Source organism: Micromesistius poutassou, assembly GCF_964030765.1.
Source record: "Micromesistius poutassou genome assembly, chromosome: 1".
In the NCBI taxonomy this organism is placed as follows: domain Eukaryota; kingdom Metazoa; phylum Chordata; class Actinopteri; order Gadiformes; family Gadidae; genus Micromesistius; species Micromesistius poutassou.
In genome coordinates, this window is record NC_140271.1 from 3655912 (window position 1) to 3674301 (window position 18390).

Here is an 18390-nt window from a genome sequence, read left to right on the forward strand (position 1 = left end):
ACCAGATAATACGCTCTGAGGGGACATATGCTAGGGATAGGGGTGAGCCTGTTGGTTGGTTGTTGTTGTTTTTCTATGACGGGGAGGGGGGGGGGGGGGGGGGTTGGCGGGGGGGACAGCTGTTAAAATGTTATGCTGCCTCTCGATCAAAGCGCACAACTGGTTCTGATGTCCCCCCTTTCTCCCATTCTCAGATGGTCTCTTCCTGTTTCTTCAGGCGTCCTGTGGGTTTGGGGAGTCTGTACCTCATTGGAATGAACCCCAGGTGAGGGCTGGATTGTTTCAGTCCCCCACCCCGCATCCCCCCCCCCCCCCCGGTCCCCCCCAAGTCATGGATGTGCTCATAAAGACCCCCATTGTGGGGAACATCTGCTGCCGTCATTGCGGTAGAAAACCTGACTTGGAGAGCAGGGCGCCGTTATGCAATCGTTTGCGTTTACAGATCGATCTTTGTGTGTATCTGGTTCTTTGGGGGTAGTGGGAGGGTCGGAACGACGACAAATTGGTCGACTTTTGATGAGTTGTGTCACGACCAGGTCAATAACCTGCTGTGTCACCAGATAAGCAGCCTCTTTCGGCACATATCTCCCACAGCTGTCCTGTCTCTGTGCAAAGACCGCTGCTCTCTAACCGGAGCACCGCGCTATGCTGTGAGAGCTGTGGAAGAAATATTAACTCGATGACAGATACAAAAACGATGTTTTTATATACGTTTGAAGATAAAGCGGGAGGGTGTACACTAATTTGACGACGTGAAATAATGTGAATGTTATTATACCGGGCTTTTACAAGAGTTAAGTTGCAGACACTTTAAAACACGTTCATGAAATGTTTACAGTTATGTTGAATTATAGTGTGAATGGGTTTTCTGTAGCGAAACTATGATAATAAAACATGTTTATAATAGCAGCAGATTTCATAATGAAATATTTAGATTGGCCGCGTTTCCTTTCGATCGTGAGAACAATTCTGAGGTTCGCCGCTCTCGAATTTCACCGCCCCAAGAGAAAGATAAGAATTGAGGTAACGATTGTGTGTGTGTGTGTGTGTGTGCGTGTGTGCGTGCATGCGTGCATGCGTGTGTGTGTGTGTGTGTGTGTGTGTTTGTTTGTGTGAGTGTGTGTGTGTGTGTGTCTGGTGTGTTTGTGTGTCAGAGTGTGTGTGTGTGTGTGTGTGTGTGTGTGTGTGTGTGTGTGTGTGTGTGTGTAGCCAGCACTCAAGACTCAAGCCCAAAATCAGTGTAACGTTTGTCCTGGGCTTTAGCACAAATCCCGCCCTGCTCCTGAGGCCTAACTCAAAGCCTAATGGACGTCATCATCGACTACAGGACCACCGTGGTCGGTGCCAACACTTACACTCTGTCCCCCCCCACCCCCACCCCCACACACACACACTCACACACACACACTCACACACACACACACACAGGCAAACACACACATACACACTCACACACACACACACACACACACACACACACACACAGGCAAACACACACATACACACTCACACACACAGACAAACACACACACACACATACACATTTAGACAGTCACACATACACACACACACACACACACACAAACACACACATATACACACACACACACACACACACACTCACACACACAGGCAAACACACACATACACACTCACACACACACACACACACACACACAGGCAAACACACACATACACACTCACACACACAGACAAACACACACACACACACATACACATTTAGACAGTCACACATACACACACACACACACACACACAAACACACACATATACACACACACACACACACACACACACTCACACACACAGGCAAACACACACATACACACTCACACACACACACACACACACACAGGCAAACACACACATACACACTCACACACACAGACAAACACACACACACACATACACATTTAGACAGTCACACATACACACACACACACACACACACAAACATATACACACACACACACTCACACCGCACACAAACATACACACACACCGCACACAAACACACACACACACACACACGCACGCACACACGCACACACACACACACACACACACCGCACACACACACACACACACACACTTGATCCAGCAGTCGGCCCACTTTGTGTTCATTGTGGTCCAGCGCTGCGCTGTGTTTTTGTGTCATGTGGACATCAAGCGGTTCAAAAGAACCTGCCATCTAATATTTCAGCCCAGCTGAGTGGATTCAGAGCAGCCCTTTCTTTCTGGTGCACCGTAGTCACAGAAGATGAAAATTGGGCTCTAGTTGTAGGGTAGATGGTTGGTAAAACACTAACTATTATGTTCAGTGTCCCTGGGAAAAAAAACAACAACAACTTGCAGAGCAAAGAGGATCTCGAGACGAAATAAGACCTGATTTAAATTACGCAACGCCATACTTTCATGAGGGTTTTATTGCAAAGTGGGTTTGCTCAGAGAGTCCTGTGTGTTTTCCATGCGCCTTTCATCCTCTTACTGTGATACAAATTCCAATTTCAAATGCTCGCTTTTCTTTTCGCCGACAGTCAAAAGCAAACACCCGGACTGCAATAAATCAGACTTCAAGGTTAACCAGTCAATGCTGGCACTCACAACATTCAATTGAAAAACGCCTAGCATAGAAAAAAAAGAAATGCAACTCTGGATCACTACATATCATTCTTTGTCGAAGTTAATGAAGCCTTTACTGCGGCCGACCGCAGTACTCCTTAGAGGGGGACTGTACTCTCCCTTGGGAGGGGTTATTAAAACAAGGCCTTCTGACAAGCACGCATGATATAAGTGCAAGTCAATGCAGGGATCTGCCCTCTGGCTCCGATCAGTGGCGCCCTATATGGAAAGCACCATCTGCTCACCACGCGATACAGATGCCTCGTGTTAAACTTGTCTTGTGCTATACCCGTCGTCGCCGTAGCCCGCTACTTCCACTAAATACCCTCGTGTTTCATCTGGTTTGTCTTTTTACACAAGGTCGTACCCGGGAAAATTTCTTCCGAACTGCACTTTAACTCTCCCTGCCCTCCCCCTACAGATATATCGGGATAAAGACCGGTTAGACAGACGGTGACAACCCCCATCCCCGTTGGAACGCGGGCTAGTTTGTTTCCCGACGAGCTAAACGGGAGCGGGCTGATGTGGCGGCGACGGCGGCGGTGCTTAGAAGTAGCGCAGCATATGTTAGGTCCCTGTGGTTTGATTATAATGTTCTGTTCCGTTTTGTTTTTTTGGGGACATTCACACCCAGAGACACCCCAGTTGTTTCTAGCGCTTGTACGCTTGCCAGATCTAATTAATTTCCTCTGCGTTATTCCTCGCAGTCTTGTTCCATGGAGACGACTGGCTTGAACTAGTTTGTGATGTACCGGCAGAAGTGCATCCTCGCCTCCCGCGGTGCTAATGTTTACCCTTCCGTACCCCCCCCCCGGGCGGACTTCCTCCAACACCTCCCGGTTAAGATGTGCAACTGGAAAACCTTGGCAGACTTCAAAGTCAGGAGGGAAAGGTGCGGTGTGTTGACGTTTCCAAGAAAGGCCTGCCTTTGTAGACGTTAACAAGTAACCACGTGCACACAGACACACACACACACACGCATACACCCATGTACATACAAACACACGCACGCGCATGCCCTCGGCACGCATGCATACATACACACACGCGCGCGCAAAGACACACACACATGGCCGCAGCACGCATACACACACACACAACCACACACACACACACACACACACACACCATATCGGAGCTCTCTCTTAGTTACAAAGAAAAATCTCCAGGCAAACTATTTGTTTCTGTTCTTGGCAGCGAAACAGCTGGCTTCAAAGGTCTTGGGTCTCCTTGCAGCGATAAAAGGAGTGACGCTGGTCAAGGTAGGTCAACACCCTTTCTTGAACATTGGGTTAATCTCTGGTTCTTCAACCCAAGAAATGTTACCATTGCCCACCACCAAAATGGCAAGCAGTAAAAAACATTTTGTTCATCATTCTATTTTTTTTATAACGTCTACATGAACCGTGTATTTGGAACAATAGATAGAGTGAGACTGACTATATAAATGTTTCAAGCCTTGCAGCAGGGAAACTCTTCAGTTAGCTAAGAGGGGTAAACAAAACAGAGCAGTGGTTTCCAACAGTGGGCTCGTAAAGTGTGGTTAATATTCTTAAATCACCCCAGGTCTCACGACTGAAAACAGGCATACCGAACCGTAAAATGAAGAGACTGGAAGTAAATACTGAATATCCGGGTTCACTTCCAAGCAAAGACACGACAGAAGGAGAAAACAAATTGCTCTTCTTTCGCCCTACAATGGCTCTCATGTATGTCCATTGAAACTGCCTCAGACACACAGAGAGCCTTCCTGATGCTGTTGAACGGATCATACTTTTAACCTGTTCCCCTTCCTCTGTGATCTCATTCACAGCAGCATGGCTAGCTATAGCATTCTGTAGCTAGCTGTTGTGTCAGTCTTTTGACTGATTTATGTATAATAGGACATGGATGTCTGTGGATGTCTAGGATCCTGTGGCAGCTGCACTAAAAATCGAGATCTGTACATGATACGTGATTTGCACACATAAATCACAAGGAGCATAGTCTAGAAATAACACTAACAGGATAGTCCTACTTAATTAGTCGAGCAGGATACAGTCGTTATTAATTAGTCGAGCAGAATTCCAGTAGTTAATTAGTCGACCAGACTAACCAGACTAATTAACATCTAGGCTATGCTACTGCAAGTATTTAATTAGTTGTCTAGAAGGATAGATAATTACCCTAGCATGATTACACTATCAGGGTAGTCTAGTAAGATAATTACACTTGCATCATAGCCGGTTAACACTGGTTACAGAGAAAAACATGGATTGAAGTGAAGCCTCTGGCTTACAGTCGATTTAATGATCATGTCTTTGGCTTTAAGTGGAATTGGAACTTAAAGTGGAACTTTATGAGGGCCTGGTGAATGAGGCAGATATAAAAAAAAATGTTAACCCCAGGTCTTCAGCAGCATAAATTATCTCACCTTATTAAACTCTCTGTGTAAACACACACACACACACACACACACACACACACACACACACACACACACACACATACACACACACACACACACACACACACACACACACACACACACACCTCTACCAAATAGAGCAGCCCAATCAGTCGCTCCTCTAACCAAAGGTCCACGCAATGCATTAAAAAAAAAAAGGAAATAAAGTGCAGCAGTAGTAAAGCAGAGTGAAGGGAAGTGTCCACAGGGGGCAGTGAGAGGAGAGACCGGGAGGATCTAGACAGCCAGGACCTCTGACCCCTAGATGCGTTCAACGTTCAAATCATCAATCTTTGTAAAATGACTAGAAAACAAACGTCCCCAGACAGAGAGAGAGAATAATGGGAGGGTGGAGGTTTTGGAGAAAGTGAGCACAGGGGGAGAAAAGAGAGAGAGAGAGAGAGAGAGAGAGAGAGAGAGAGAGAGGGGGGGGGAGAGAGAGAGGGGTAGAAAGAGAGAGAGAGGGGGGGAGAGAGAGAGGGGTAGAGAGAGAGAGAGCGAGAGAGAAAGAGAGAGAGGGGGGGAGAGAGAGAGAGGGGGGAGAGAGAGAGAGAGAGAGAGAGAGGAGAGAGAGAGAGAGAGAGGAGAGAGAGAGAGAGGAGGGGGGAGAGAGAGAGAGAGCGAGAGAGAAAGAGAGAGGGGGAAGAGAGAGAGGGGGGGAGAGAGAGGGGTAGAGAGAGAGAGAGCGAGAGAGAAAGAGAGAGAGAGACAGAGAGAGATAGAGAGCGAGATAGAAAGAGAGAGGGGGAGAGAGAGAGAGAGGGGGGGGGGGAGAGAGAGAGAGAGATAAGATGTATAGATAAAACTAGGAGAGAAATAGGTTCTGGCTGCTTTCGTGGGTTGCCTCAGACAAGGTTTTGTGAACAATGGAGCTTTAAGGAGGTTGGCTTTAATGGGGGAAAGGGGCCAGAGAGAGGGGCGCCACTGAGGGGGCCTACAGCCCAGAAACACTGCAGGAGAACTAGCATGAACACAGAACCACCATAGGCTTCAATAGCTGTTTCAGCGTCGACATGACGTTATAAATCAAGCATCGGGACACGGTGCATCATGTCTCAACGTCCCAAACCTCTTCTTTTTTATTTTCGTTTTGGTTTCTTTTTTTTTTGTTACAGACGTGTGACTGATACTGAAACCTAATCTTTCTGAAATAAATAATAAAAAAAAGTGGGAGTGGAAAAAAACACGGTGGACTGCAACGGATCTGGAAGATTACATTTAGTTCCATCTCTTCATGTCTCTTGTATATGTTTATTTTTTGCTCTTGGCAGTGAGAGGAGCCATTGTGTACATAATGAAGTAGCAAATGATTAATCTTGTCTGAATCCGTTCCAGTGATCCTCCCAGTCTCCTGGGAATACACTGTGACCACGCTGTTGAATACTTTAAGTTTAAGTCTCAATTCCTTCTTTCTTTTACAATGCTGCCAGTTGAGCAGCATACACTATTCAGACCTAAACTCAAAGAAGACTTTAGATGGAGTTACAATAAATACATTTACACGAATATCAGTTCCGGGAGGAAAATCTTCACACTTTTGTATGCATCTAGTGGTACAATTGTGTACCTTATACGCTTGTTTATTGAAATAATACGGGCAATAAATACAACGTACCAAGGGAAAGTACACTTCAAACACAAAGTCGATAAAAAGTATGTGCAAAGTTAGGGAATTAAACTGACTGAATTAAAGTGACTTTGAAATTCGCAGTGCCACAGTGAAAGATTGTTTACAAACGCCAACGCGTGTTGACGCATTTTGACAGATTGCAAACGGATGACCTTGGCTGTCATGAACGCATATCTCATATCTCATATCTCGTATGACTGCGGACTGTGTGGTCCTTTGCTGTGGTGGGTTTTGTACATGGTCTGTTTAATCTAGATGAGTGGTTACTATTAATACACCTTTAAAACGCCCAGAGATAAATCTTGTATAAATTGTGTTCTTTACAAGATTCAGTGGCAGAGTTCAAGCGCACACTCAAAACACAACACAAGTTGAGCGATATTTGGAGGGATGGACACACATGCAATTTTGTTGAAATGAACAACAAAAGTCTCCAGAATTGAACCCCGTATCAAATAAATCAGGAGACAGCAAAACATATTTGTTTCACGTTGCGCAACGATTTGCCACATGCGCACATATATAACGTCGCTCGTAAACGTTCGGAAAAAGTTGAGGGGTATAATCACACACTCCACTGTGGTTCCAAAGTGTTTTTCTCTTGGAGCGTTCATGGAGCTCTGGCTCGGTGTCAGAGGCCGGTCACCTGCCGCTCAGATGCCAGACCTGGCAGCAGACACACGCTTATCTACTGCGGCCTTATCTGATAGAGGGAGGCCTCATGGCTGCTCCGCTCTGGCAGGGGAAAAAGAGTACAAGGGAGGAGTGACAAAGGGGGTTGTTCTTCTACATTAGTAAGGGCTTGTTGTGGCCCTACTAAAGGGCGGATTATGGTTCCACCTCGCAATGACCCCGCAGAGCCTTCAACGCAGTCGGGTTCTAGTTAGCAGGACCAATCACAGCCCTTGCTGCTGCGTTGCCTCGACGGAAGTTTACAATTTTTTGGGGAGGCGCACGTCAGGCCCTTGCGGTGGACGCAAGGAGGGTCCGCGAGGACGTAACGGGTCTGTAACCACCCTTACGTTGTGTCGACGTGGAACCATAATCAGCCCTTAACAAACGTGGTGCAAGAGTCCGAAAGGGGGGATGGGAGACGTACAGTATTTACCTACATGCAGGCTTGCTGCAGCACGAATTGGATCAATACTATGATGTCAACTGATACGAGGGTGTGTGCTGAGCAGGCGTAATCAGGCGAATACGCTGACGGGCTGAAACTTTAATAATAGCCCCGGCCACGGGACTGCAAGGCAATGTTGCAGTGCTCCGCTTCGGAACTATGTGACTCCATAGGTGTTCGCAGAAATGTGAAGCTACTTAATAGTCTTATACACACACGCGTAAATCTTCCACGGACGCTCCGACCGATCTCCCGGGGCGTAGCTAAATCTTTTGCCGAGGTCATGAGTGTCTATGAACTGCAAGATATATGTGTGCGCTTTATTACCCGTGGAGCTCGTTAGCATTTTTGAGTCTGATGTTCTGCAGGCACTTATGCAAACAGCCGCGGCATTTCGATTCTCCACACCTTCGGCAGTAAAGCGGACGGCACGGCGAGAGCCTGGCTGGATGCGGCGCCGGGGACTGAACAAAGTGTCTAACTTCAGTCTCTGGACTCAACCTGGCCTGGACCACAGCTTCCCTGGGGGGGGGAGAGAGAGAGAGAGAGAGAGAGAGAGAGAGAGAGCGTCTAACTTCAGTCTCTGGACAACCTGGCCTGGACCACAGCTTCCCTGGGGGGGGGGTGGGGGGGGGGGGGGGTTGGGGCTCTTTGTTTGAAAAAGTCATAAGAGATCATAATCATTCACTTCCTTCCTCCTCTTCCTCCTCCTCCTTCAAAATAAAAAGCATAAAACATCAAACAAGCTTTTCACAGAACAACAATGAAACGTTTGTGCATTCAATAATAAAACATTGTGTGGCTTCTTGTACAAATACTGCGTCAAACAGGATATATGCTCTTGCTGTTTTGAGTTTTTCGCTTTACCTCGAGGATCTGGAGGAAGTACAGCAGGAGGCCGATTACCAAATGACTCTGACGGGAGTCTTCCACTGTGGCCATCCCTCCAGCTCTTCCTCTCCTTCCATCCCTCCCACCATCTCTCCATCTCTCCCTCCCTCAATCGTGTCCTCCCTCCCTCTGTCCCTCCTTCTATCCCTCCCACCATCCCTCAATTGTGTCCTCCCTCCCTCCCTCCATCTCTCTGTCCATCCCTTCCTCCGTCTCTCCATCTCTCCATCTCTCCCTCCATCCATCTCTCCCTCCATCCATCTCTCCCTCCATCTCTCCCTCCATCTCCTTCCCTCCTTCTCCTTCCTCCGTCCTTCCTCCCACCTCTCCTTCTCCTTTCGGAGGGGAGCAGCCACCGCCGCTCAGTACAGTTGAATCCAACACGTGCGCTTCCTTCTCCGTGCACCTCCTCCTGTACCATAGATATATATGCTGACTAGATATCGCCTGAGCGGCGCTGTTCAGTGGAACATATACGTCAACGCCGCCGCCGTCATCTTGCCGCGGGGTAACCACCTACCTGGATGAACGTCGATGGGACAGAAGTACTTTCCCAGTCAAAATCACTCTAAAACGCCTTTTTTTTTTTTAAAGGAAATCTTCAATCGGGTCGGGTCAAACGTGTGTTTGTGGTAATGCTAGTAAAAATAAATAAAAAATACTACTTTTTTTTTTTTTTACTATCACTACACGTCTGACCTATGTCAGAAACCAACCCGCTTGAATATTGCCTTAAAAGAAGGCGTTTTAGAGATAGATTTAGACTGAAAGGACCTCTGCCCCATCGACGTTCATTCATTCAGGTGGGTGGGTGGTTACCCCGCGGCAAGATGGCAGCGTTGTTGACGCATGCTTAGAGGCCGAATGCGCTATCTAGTCAGTATATATATCTATGCTCCTGTACAGCAACGCCTCCGCCGCCGCGCTCCCTAGGACACGCCTGACCGCACAGCCTTCTGGGTGATTAGCTGAGGCTCAGGAGCATCAGCTGACGACGGTCAGCTTGCCGTGTTTCAATGGCTCCTTTCATCTCCTTTCATCTGTACTTAAGTCAAATCAGAAGAGGGAGGAAAAAGTGAACGCAAAGAAACACGAAAGAAGGGCCACAACTTGCATGGATGGATGCAAACACACACACACACACACACACACATAGCACACACACATTCAAGCGTACAGAGCAAAACAAACACAAACACTCACACGCACACGTTCACATGTGCAAATGAAAACACACACAAACAGACACACACACACACTCACACGCGCACATTCACATGTGAAAATGAAAACACACACTCACACTTAAACACACACACACACACACACAGAAACACGCAGACACGCACACACACACGCACAGACTCACACACACACTCACACACACATACACACGCAAGCAGGCACACACACACACACACACACGCATACTCATACACTCAATGAAGCACACATGTGCATAAATATCCACACACTCATACACACAAAGACGCACGTCCACAGACACATGCACACATACACAGTGGGAGGTAAACCACAAGGTGTTGACATGAAGCCAGTCAGTCACACTGAGGCCCAATGTAACCACACAGAAGGAAATGCTTAGGATGATATCCAAACCACACACACACACACACACACACACACGATCATTGCTCTGAAACGGTTGTTTTTGTTGAATCGTGCATTCTAGAAAGAACTTAGTGAGCCATGGTCTTTTTCTGACCAGCTTGTGGTTTATTTGTGTTAACAGTGGGTTAGAGTCCCCATTTAATGTCATCAAGGCATGAATCTGGGTAATGTGTTTTAAGTACAGCAATCACCAATGGCTGTATGAAATTAAAAATATGGATTATAATTTGTCTTACAGACATAACAGTCATTATCTGCAGTCACTTATCAGTAAGCAGTAGTGCTGTTCTGTATTGTTATATAAAGCACTTTTTTATTTCAAATATGGACCCTCACACACGCACACACACACACACGCACACACACTCTCTCACACAAGCACACGCGCACACACACACACACACACATGCACACACACACACACACACACACACACACACACACACACACACACACACACACATGCACACACACACACACACACACACACACACACACACACACACACACACGCACCCATGCCCCACGGTCACAACGAAACAACTAAAGCTAAGGTATCATTATTTTTATTACACGTCTAGAACCTTCTAGAATCTCATGAAACGTTCTGTACACCTGTGAAGAGTGCCTGCTTTGGGGGGTTGCGTCATAAGACCACACAGACACTGAACAGACGTAAGCTTGGGGACTTCACCCTGACCGAACCCCTGCAACCAAGTGTCCTGGAACCGAGGAATTCCACCTGACGTCCTTCAGACAAGAACACTTGCTTTGAGTGCCCTTAGCTGCAGGTCAGCTACCGAGCTGGCTAGCGTTCAAGGGTTGATTTTAAGGGAAAAACAGCACTCCCCCTTGCTACCTTAAGTATCGGGACACCCTACCCCTTCACGGGAAACGCGTAAAATCTAGGGTTAGGGCTCAAATCTAGGGGAAGGGGGAGATTTGGGACAGGGCCCAAGTGTGAAGCGAAGTGAATAACTTTTTAAAAGTCAAATGAGGGGCACACAAGGCATTTTGAGAGACAAGCCATGTTTAAATCTGTAGATAGAAAAAGGGCGATTCTTCAAATTTCTCAACATCTCAGCGCCATGCGCGTCATGTTTTTTTATAAAGCGTAACCTCGACTCCACACAATGGGGTCAGAGCGTTTGAGACATTTGTGATCGCAACCCTGATCACCACCACCAACAGTGGCGTCGAACCGCACACACAAAGGGCAGAGAATCCCCACCCCGCCGCAGACGACGCCCATGCGAGACACGTCCGTCCGGACGGAAGAGCAAACAACACGTAAACACAAACACATCGGGAGGATTACACTCCTGGAGTCTGTGGTGTGCAGGGCCGGAGATAAACCACGGGGGGAGGTGGAGGCAGGACGTTCCTCGGAGAGGAAAAAAAAAGCTTTCATCTCGTTCCAGAGGAGTTCCCCCCGCTGTCCCGGCAGTCCAAAGAGCACTCTGAACTGTGAGGTCAGTGGGAGACGGGGAGAGAGGTGTAGGCTGTGGTGGGTGGGTGGGGGTGGGGGGGGGGGGATGGGTCTGTTAGGAAGGGTCTGGGGAACTGAGCCAGACCTGGGGCAGAGGCCAGCAGTATTTTGAAAGACACACACACACACTCCCCCCCACACACCCCCCCACACACACACACACACACACGCACACAAGCCTGCCACAGCTGTGTGTGAACAGCCTTCCAGTGTTCTTGCCAATCCACCACAACAGCCCCCGCTAATCCTTCTGCTATCTGCTCATCAAGGGGGCCAGACCTGGGCCAGAGCTGTGACACCCCAGTGGTGCTGACACATCTGCTGGAACCCCAGCGCTAGAATAACCCTCCCCTGCACCCCCCCCCCACCCCCACCACCACCACCAGTGAAGGCCGCATTGGGGGAGGGAGACCCCCAGTTTGAGGAACCAAACTGCTGCAGTGAATCGATCTGTCTCAGTGTCCTTTTTTTTTATGTCATCTGTTTCGTTTTGGTATCAGTTTTGTTCTAGGGTGTTTAATTTGTTTTATTTTAATACAGTTAGAACTGTGGCAGATGACCATGTAGTCGGGGTGACAAACACAACTATCTCTAAGTGTTATGAGTGAGGGTTTCAGGTTCAGGGGGGAAAAAAGGAACAAGACTCTCTTATACAATAAAGGGTTTAAACTTGATACATTCTTAACTGGATTAGGTGAAAGCAGATTAACATGGCCTCCCCTGATAAGGCAGATCAAATGAAAGCTGCAAACAAAGTACTGGATTTCATATCAACTGAGAACTGACCCATATGCACTCGCGCAGTACATGAATTGCTAATTACAGTGTTATGCTTTCAATAAGGTTGTGAGTCCGTAGTCTATCTCATGAGCAAAGCCAAACAATAACGCCATCTCTGTTATGATCAGAGAGAGTCATGAGACCGCATTAAAGCACATCAGACCCCAATGGCGATGGATTATAACTACACAAAAACACCCACATAACATACGACCAGTGTACTGCGCTTCGTGTAGAGCAGTACGTCAATGTCTCCGGGTCAGAAGTGTATTCAGTTACCGAGGAAAAAGGTTCTCGATTTCCCCCAGAGAAATGCAGCGCAACTGAGGCACGCGCCGTAGAAACACTCTGTTAATAGTGAGCCCGAGGTGGATGTTATTGGAAGGGATCCGTTTCAGGGGTGACACCGGGTTCACATCGCGGCGGAGGTGGAGAGCGGCCAGATCCTGCTTTGATTTGTTGTTTTTGTTGCTTTAGCTTTTTTTATTTTTTTTTATTTTGAGTCATCCTTCCGCCTCCTTTAGGATTTTCCACACAGTCTTGCCAAAGACACCTCAATTCCAGGATCCAAGATTCCCGGCACTCAGACACGCCCCCCCCCCCCCCACCCCCCCTAGAAAAAGAGGAGAAAAAAAAACATCTGCCAAGTGAACTTACTCTAGGAATGCGGTGCACTTACGCGCGCTGCGTGGTCGCGGCCAAGGATCTGGGCCGTGGATCTGCCTGCATGCACGCAGACGTGTGCCGCGTCAGCCAAATTCTTGTTGCTTGAGCAGCAGTGCCGGAGGGATGGGGGGGGGGGGGGGGGGGGGGTTAAATAAGTGTTGAGTTGGGTCGTCCTCACTGGACATGAAGGATGAAGGATGGTGTTCGCTCGGAGCATGATGACTTCATGGGTTTAATGTCTTGTTATTTCAGGAGTGTGGAGTATTATACACACGCGTAGTGCGTGGGTAGGGTCATGTGTCATGTTGCATTTTGGTTTGCTTGGATGCAAACTAAACAGGTTCCATACAGACAGAATTGCTGGGGCTTTGTGTCCATTGCTCGTTTGTGCTGGGATTATTCTTGTATGTGCACTTGAATTTAAGTGTAAGCCGTTCCTTTGGTACACACGCGCTTTGGACCAATCAGAGGGTGGCCTTGTTGACTCAGGCGCCAGGGAGTCAAACGCGGCGGGTTTGATTATAAGCAAAATATAAAACAAACCCAATGCAAACTCAGATGCTAGGAACTTCATTTGCCTTGCAAAGTATAAAGGGAGTTGAATCCTGTGGTGAGAAAATGAGTCAAACTGATGAAGCAGCTGAGGGGGAAAGTTAATCAATAAAAATGTATAAATATAACAAAGTATCACTACTCCCAGCAGGGAAATGCACAGGCCTCAGTTTATGAGACAGACCTCCACGGTGTTGTTCTCCACAATGCAGTTATGTCACAGAACAGTTCATACAGTACATATGTAGGCTATGATACGCACACACAGACACACACACGCTCACATACACACACCAACAAAGACACACTCACACACACACACCCAAACACACACACACACACACACACACACACGCTTGCATGGCCACTCTCGCACACACACACACACACACTCAGACACACACACCCAAACACACACACACACACACACACACACAAATCCGAAAAATCCCAAAACACACCAACATAGGCGTATAGAACTCGACAAAGATGTCACATGATCTGCTCCCGGATAAAAAAAGTCCCTCGAAGAGCTGACAAACTCACACATGCGCGCGTCCCTATTGGCCCACGCTGGGAAACCGCTATCCAGGAGGAAGGTCTGGTGGGATGAAAGGCCTGAGTGTGGCGTAGCGTTTAGCCACCAGTCTGTTGTCTTGGATCAGCCCGACAACGAGCGGGTAGGAAGAGGCTTCGCTGTGCCGTCGGCATGACGATGCTCAACGCGCAGCCCAGCCATGAATTAGAGTCTTCGTCATCCAAAAAGCAGTGAACTTTGCTTTGTATATGCATTCGTCATTTTTTGTTTTTTGTTTTTGTGCGAGTGCATGCTGTGCAACACGGCACGTCGTGCTCTGTTTTTGAAAGTTTTTGTTCTGGATAGAAAATCCATCCGATCCACCCAAATCCGTCCACAGACATTTGATGACGGTTGTTGTCCTTCTATGTGCTTGCTGAAAATAGGTGCAAAAAGTAAATGCCTTCACAATCGAAATAATGCAAAGTGCGTCACGCTTCCGTGATACTGTGTGAGATACGTACATACTGTGTGAGACCAATGTTGTCTCGTACAGTTTGTGTGTTAATGAAGTGTGCGAGAGGACTTCATTGGACCGCTTGTGGGGAGCAGCAGGGAAAGTTTCACTCTTTACCCTTTCTATCTGGAGAAAAGCCACTGACTGTGGGTGCCTTATGGTCTCCGACAGACCATAATCTCCACCACAGAGTTAATGAGCTTAATGTGAACGACAAGGCCTCTGAACTCAATGGGCATGTGCAGAAAACAACACCAGTGTTTTCTACATTTATACGTGTGTGTGTGTGTGTGTGTGTGTGTGTGTGTGTGTGTGAGTGTGTGTGTGTGTGTGTGTGTGTGTGCATGCGTGTATGAACGTGTGTACGTGTGTATGTGTGTGTGCGTATTTCAACTTGAACTTTGATAACACTAGAAATTCCATATGAATGCAATCATCTTTTTACGACTCACTGAGAATAGTCTGCATAAAAAAGCACGGTCAAAAGGGGCAGTTTGACATTTGTGGTTTTCATTACAAAAAGATGTTCTTTGTAATCTCGCCCAATGTTTGATTTTTTATGACGATTTGTTTTGGTGGACATCTGCGTGGAACGGACCTTCCAGACAGACAGATGTCTCTGTGAACGGCTAATGTTCCTTAGAACAAGGTGAAGTCAGGCCGGCGGGGCCCTGGCGATACATGGGTGCTGCTGCCGCCACAAATAGCAACAGATCTCAGAGCCTGATTAGGGATCAACTGTGATCTACGTCGAAGGCGGAGAGCGGGAGTCCTTCCGGCTCACTTTCTCTCTGTGTCGGGAGAGCTGCAGGACTAACACTCTGTAAGCCGTCGGCTTGGATTGTGGGGACTGGGTAATGCAAAACCACCTTTTAAATTAGATTACTCAGGTCAATTGTAAAAATGTGGGGAAAAATAACCCCTCTGCCCTAATGGCAATAGCATTTCACGATATGAATTCAATTCTTCCCAATAATATCCTTGAATGAGTATTATATATTCTCTGTTTGTCCTATTCTAATTCCCTCCTTTATTGAGGGGATTAGGGTGTGATGAGGTAATATTGGATGTGTAGGCCATAATTGAGAGTGCAGTGAATTTCACGCCATAAGATGCCATTGTTTACCATAAGTAATACTGAAGCACTGCTCACGCATGTCCTACTAAGTGTGTGTCAGCCGTAAAAACATGCAGGCACATGGATTATTGATTACACGCGAACGGATGAATAATGTTCAATGTAAGATGTGATGATGACAAATGATTCTTATATTATCCAGTGCAAAAGCATCACAGACGTTAGACATTGTAAACCTTCCCACTCATCAAAAGGTGTATGAACATATGTTTCACAATGTCGGCTCTTATTGCCAGTTGTTATTCAGGTACTGAAGTTGAAGCTTCATGTTGAACAAGCCAAGATTAACCTGCATTAATTAATTGTTGAATATGTCATGCCTCAAAACTGGTATGTGGGGACGCATACTGTTCCAATGATCCAAAGGAGATTTTAACTAAATGTGTTTGTATTCTGAATTATGAACTATGGCATTTTGCAATGAAAACATCATTAGCTGTAATAACAACATAATTACGTTTGACGAAAGGCTCAAAGTCAATGCTTGATTCGTTCATTTGGCTTAACAACATAAACATGTTGTTAAGCCATGCGTTCCAGGCTGGTCCAATGGAGACGAAGACTGGAGGGAGACACAGTTGCATTCTCTTCTCATCACTTACTTATGCAGCCCAGCATGCAAACACAAGCCCAGTAATTAAAGATCCAGTTAATTACAGATAATGCTTTAAGAAGACAAAGATCACGTGTTCCAGGTCTCCATTGTAATTTGCTAAGAGGGACTATGTGGCTAGGACCCATCCATTTCACACTCCACCACAATCTAATTTGAAACTCATATGTACATTTAATTATGCAGGATTTCCGTGTGTCTTGTATGAGGCCACAAACTCAAAGATGTGCCTTTTCCCCATGGTGTCACAGCGCATATTTACTTGATTTTGTAACAGGTTTGCAGATGTGTAATTGATAATACGGAAACTAGGCCCTAAACCACAAGCGTTAAATTGGATACATTCACACATTGACGCGTTCTTTCGTCTTTATCTCAACAGTGAAGAAAACATGGTGGAGCTATCCTCTTGTCAAAGCATTCTCTCAGTAACACCCAGGGGAAGTGGATAATAAATGAACAATTTGTACGGTCAATCTTCAGAAACCCGACGGTATCCACCTCGTAATCCGTAACATCACATAACATCATTCATTTTCATTTCCCAGGGGAAGCTTATTAGGACATGGAAAGTCAGTGTGTGAATATCTGTGACTGAAGAGATGACACCCAGCATCTATTACAGTCAGTTCATTGCATACTGTAGACGCATGGATGGGTGTGTGTGTGTGTGTGTGTATGTGTGTGTATGTGTGTGTGTGTGTGGGGGGGGGGGGGGGGGAGGAGTGTGTGTGTGTGTGTGTGTGTGTGTGTGTGTGTGTGTGTGTGTGTGTGTGTGTGTGTGTGTGTGTGTGTATGTGCATGCGTGTGTGTGTGCGTGTGCGTGTGTGTGTGTGTGTGTGTGTGTATTATTTGTACATTCTTCCTCATAAAAGCAAAGAAGCCATGCCTCTTGTGCCGTCCGTACACCAGATGTGTACTTCCCTGTTATTCTGTTCAGGTAACCGTTGATCACGCTCGCGATATGAAAGGAACCATCCCTCATGTGATTACACGTACTCTTCGGAGTCACAGACATCCACCATTGCGTCCCTGAGTTCCAGGTTCCGCCTGTGTGTCTGTCCTTCCTTCCCTCCTGGGGTGGGGAGGGGGGGGGAGAGGGGGGCTGTGCAGGAAATTAAAGAAGGCTTCAGCCTACGAGTGCACTAATGCAGACCTGATGTTATCACTGTGTGCACAATCCCTGCTTGAGCGGACCCTGAGTCCCTCCCTCCGGGGGATTCGCCCGCACACACACCCAGGAAAGGTTCATCCAATCTAATCCAACATCCCCTATCGCCATGGGGATCTGGTCCTGCACCCAGCGGCACTCTGGGGCTTGTGGAGGATGAGGATGAGGATGAGGATGAGGAAGAGGATGATGAGGTGAGCTATACACAGTGAAGTGCTGACCGATGGGCCAATCTGTAATCCATAATCTGTGATGGTTTTTTTAGTGTTATGATCATGCACAGTTTGACTGATAATGTTGATCTTCAAAATGCCGGTTGAGGACTCTGTCTATAACCAATAGACTAATAGTAATGTGTCTTTTATGGACAAACTGGAAATTAATTGATCTACCAACATTTCTGATATTTACCAATGATGTGTGATGTTATTGTATACAATGATTTGTGAATGCTTTGACATCAGCACATTCATAATGTTAAGTTCAAATGCACTTTGTGAATCAAAATGCATTGTGTGCACGTCTCCAGAGCTTTGAGGCATGAACTGACATAATGCATTTTTAATTTTTAATTTTCTACTTCTA